Source organism: Penaeus vannamei, chromosome 1 (genome assembly GCF_042767895.1).
Source record: "Penaeus vannamei isolate JL-2024 chromosome 1, ASM4276789v1, whole genome shotgun sequence".
NCBI lineage: Eukaryota > Metazoa > Arthropoda > Malacostraca > Decapoda > Penaeidae > Penaeus > Penaeus vannamei.
In genome coordinates, this window is record NC_091549.1 from 26410907 (window position 1) to 26415781 (window position 4875).

Below are 4875 nucleotides of genomic sequence, written 5' to 3' on the forward strand. Positions count from 1 at the left end.
GCTATGCTGTAAGCTGTCAATAGTTGCTCTTGAATCTGTGTGAATGACAACGTGTCCTGCCCTTAGGGACGCGTGTGTCAGGGCTTCCATGATCGCAACCGTTTCAGTTTGAAGCGTTGAGGCATTATCAGTGACCCTAATGGATGCTTTGGTATCCTTTGTTGCAAAGCCGGCGCCTGCAGTATGGTTTATTGGATCCACAGATCCGTCCGTGTAGTATGTTATTTGAACAATGACCCTTTGCGCTTGGAATATTGATCTTTTCTCATTGTAAGATTTAGAATTGAGAATTCGATTATTTCGTATGCCCAGGGCGGGGGTTCTTTGTAGTCAGGGTGAGGGGAGTCCATGCCCTTGGCAAGCAATGATTCTTTTAGCTGAAAGCGTATCAAAACTCTGGCTGTATGTGTGAGCCAGGAATTGTCCGCAAACAACTGGTAATCTTGTAGGTGTCTGAGAACTCTTTGTCTTAGATAAGAGTTTCTGGGTGCCTGCAGGACCTTGGAAAGGAACTGTGCTGCCATTAGATCAATTCTGGTGTCCATGGACGGTAAATCAGCTTCCATGAGGAGGTTGATGACCTTTGTCCACTTAGGTGCACCTAGAATTACCCTGGCTGCTTCGTTTTGTATTGTTTCCAGTTTTTCTTTTAATGTACAGGAAGCAATGAGGGCGACAGATGCATAGTCAATAATAGGACGGACGGCATGTACATAGAATGATCTTAGTACTTAGTGTCCTGCTCCTATGTGTCTCCCTGTCAAGACTTTCATGACTGACAGTCTTTCCTTGGATCTGTCAAGCAGGTATTGGATCTCCTTTTTGAAAGTGAGTGTGTGTCCTCTCCATACACCAAGGTATAGGTAGTCCTTGACCCATTCCAGATCCATACCCTGTACAGTGAGTTTTTTTGTTTCTGACATTAGTTCTCAGAGCCATTGCTTTGGATTTTGCTACCGATATTTTTAGACCCGTCCTACAACACTCTTCAGACACCTGGTTCAGACAACGCTGAGCAGTGATTGCCAGAGGCTATGATTGCCAAGTCATCAGCATAAGAGATGATCTTGCATCCCTCTGGCAGGTGAATGTCGAGTATGTTGGACATGAGGGTATTAAACAGGGCTGGACTGAGAACCCCTCCCTGAGGAGTTCCATTTTCAAGTGGCATGTGCTGTGAGAGGTGGCCTTGAAATCTGACATTTACTGACCTATTTTTAAAATAGTCAGCTATCCAGGCCAAGAGTCTGCCTTTGACTCCTTTGTGGATTAGGGTCTCTTGAATGGTAACCGGGCTTGCCAACTCAAAAGCCTTCTCCAGGTCTAGGAAGACAACCACGGCGGGCGAGGTGCAGATTGTGCTTAAGAGTGTGGAAATGCTATGAGCAGTGCTCTTACCCCTTGTGAACCCATGCAGGTGTTCATGAGGGGGACCCGTCTTCCATCGGAGCCTGTTGAGTACCATCTCAGCTGTTTTACCCAAGCAGCTGAGAAGAGAAATGGGATGGTACTTGCCAGGCTCCTTTGGTTTTGGGATGGGAACTATTGTGGCTTGTCTTCAGCTCTGGGGCACCATGGCGGTTTGCCAGGATTTGTTGATAACCTGCAAGAATGCAAGTTCCCCTGCCAGACCTAAATGCGAAATGATGGGATGGGAGATCCCATCAGATCCCGGTGCTGATCCAGAACTGGTTTTGTATAATTTTCTTAGTTCCCTAAGAGAGAACAAGGCATCCGTGTCATCAGCTTCGAGTGCCTTGTCTCTTATAAGAGCAAGTCTTTCTGGATTTAAGTTTTGTTGTTTTTCTCTCATCATTGGAGGCAGATTGTTGTTGCTGGTTCTAGCTGAGAACTCAACACCAATCTGTTAGCCTCTGATTGTGGATCATGATGAGTGCATTTCAGGGCTTGGGGGCTTGTCGCTTGCCTGACCCGTTTCCACAACTCTGTAAGGCTGGTCTGGTGTCCAAAAGACTGGCACCATTCCAGCCATTTTTCCTGCCTTACTCTGTTGGCAGTTTCCTTGGCATCCGCAACAGCTTCCCTCAACAGGGCTAGATTGTCGGGAGTTCTTTGCCGTCGGAATTTTTTTCTGCACACATTAACCCTGTGGTTGACCTCTTGATCTCGTCATTATAGTACCAGGCGTCTTTGTGAGTTCTGGACCATGGGCGAGTTTTGGGGATGGTTTGTGAGGCTGCCTGATTTATGGCTTGGATTAGCCCTGCCTCTAGCACATCCACATTTTCATTTTCATTATTGTTGGGTTCATTGTCTTTCAGACATCGAGCCAAGCCTTCCTGAAAGGCAAACCAGTTGGCCTTGTCTGTTTTCCATTTAGGAATGTGATGTGGTCTTTGGGCTGGACCTGCATCCATTAGGGTGGTAGAGCGATCTCAGGGAACGTGTCAAGCACTTCTGCTATATGAATGCCTGCCGCGTTCGGCCTTTTGCGGGGATTCAGCATGAATATGTGCGCATTGAAGTCTCCCTCTATGATCACTCGGTCTTGTGCTGCAGTAGCACAGACCTGGTTTAAATCTAAGCTCTCACACAGTGGCTTGCTGTAAACATTATATATTTTTAAAGGACCACCAGGCAGTTGAATCTCAACAGCAAGAGATTCAACGCCATCTCCACAGTGCGGCGGATTGGCTATTAAGGAGCACGGGATTGCTTCTTTTACCATGGTCATCAGGCCTCTAGCACCATCCAGGTTTGGAGCATGACGATGTCAATGCTCCTCTCTCGCACTATTGACTGGAGAAAGTTCTTGCTATTATAGCTGCAGATATTCCACTGCAGAATGCTTAGATTGTGTGCCATGATGGTTACTCAGTGTCACTTGCTTCAGCTTCAGATGCCCAAGTGCTAGTGGTATCTGATAAATATAGATCCTCGTTGATTGAGGATTGTACAACTTCCTCTAAGTGAGACACTCCGGCTGAGGGTCTACCGAGAGGTGTAGAGCCTGGGTTGGAAGTGCCACTTCGAGTCAGTGGATCAGACTTTGGCTGTACAGAGTCGGCCTGCAGTGGGGGCTTCTGCTGCACAGTTTCAGCCTGTCCTGACAGACTAGCTGGGGCTTCACATGATGCTTCTCCCGAAGCTAGCCTGCCATTCGAGGATTTAGGGAAGGGAGTGCTGCTCTTTTTTGGTTTGGAGATTTCTAGCTTCCTTCCCTTTAGAGCTGCAATAGTTTGGGTCATAGCCGTCATGGCGACCTGCATTGCTTTCTCCGCCTGGGGGGCCCTTTGCTATGGCCTTTGAACCTTTTTCCCTTTGGTTCTTTTTCATTTTCTTGCCACTAGCAAGTTTAGGGAATTCCTCTCTGTTAGAGGTATCCGGCTTTGGCTGGGGGTTGACTCCTTCCTCTTCAGAGGTCGGGGAGTCTATTCTCTTTTGTTTTGTCCCTAGACATGGGTGCCTGGGGGCGTGGGGACAAAGTCAGGACGCTTTTTGGCTTGCTCCTGCTTTTCAATGACTGCCTGTTTCCTGACAGAGCAAGCCAGGCTCCAGGCATATTTCTTGGCACAGTTTGAACACTTGGCTGTTGTGTCCTTCTGGCCATCTTTGTGTGCCTTGATGCTCACTTCTGTTTTATGTGCCTTGCTGCATACACCACATATGGCTTTGGCCTTGCAGTTGGCCTGGTGATGCTCAAATTTCTGGCATGTAAAACACCCCAAGGTGTCTGGCACATATGTCCTGAGCTTGTAAGAGCCCCAGTTTCCCAGATCAAGGGTGGTGATTAGGGCTCCCTTGAGGGTGACCAGGACTTGCCTGGTTGGAGACTTCCCTTTCCTTTGGTCATGCGGGAAGTCTCCACCACTTGTGGGAGAGACGTGATCACCACGTCAAACCCTAGTGGATAACCAAGTAGCACCATCTTGGTCTTTATCTCTTGGGAGGTCAGTGGTGAGATACACATTTTTCTCCCATCTTTTAGCACCTTGATTTCCTGCAGGAAGTTCAGGGTGGCTTTGTCTTTGGGGACAATAATTATGCCCTCATCTCTACAGATTCGAAATGATAGTCTGACATTTCTTTCCTTCTCCAATGCCCTAACCAGTTGGTAGGCATTGTCGAAGTCTTCAGGCTTTTTTGGTACCTTAAACCGCATTAGTCGATTTGGGGTGTGTTTTGACTCTTCTTCAGAGTCAGTTTCCACCCTTCATCGCTTCACGCCTCCCCTTAGCAGGGGTTGAAGGCCTTTAGTAGTGGGGGCAGCTGGTTTGACTGGTTCAGCTTGAGCTCCTTCTTGACTTTGAAAATTCTGAGGGGAATTCAGATTTCTCTCAGTCTGGTGTGCATGGACAGGTTTTGTTGTCCTTGCTCAGTTCTGCAGGCCGGACACAGTCGGCCTGCATTTTGCTTTTCTTTCGCTCCCCTGCAGTCTTGAAAGGCTCCAGGGTGACTGCCATGTTCTGGTTCATTCTGTGGTCATTGAGAGAGGATAGGTCTGGCCCCTTTTCGGGGACTATCCCTTTTCCTACTCTCAGGACTGAGGTCTTATGAAGGGCCTCGGAATTCTCTGTTCCCTACACTCGACCCTTCAGCACCACAAGACAGGAGATCCCCCTGGGTGGGCTGAACTCGGAGTTTTGGTGTGGTAAACGCTCTGCACCCCAATCCTGCTACAAGGGAGGTGTGGTCACGTCACCGCAGCCCAGGCGAATGTTGGAAACCAGAGTTTCCCGCAGGCCCAGGCTGCACCAGGAAGTTGGAAAGAGAGGGCGAGGGTCAGGCACCGAAAAGTCGCCCTTGGTGCGTGGCCACAAACTATGTCCAGGACCAGGGGGTCCAGATCAGGTTTGCAACCACGCTCTCCAAGGGAGCGGTAAGGGGGAACTTACTACCAGAGAAGGCCTGGCC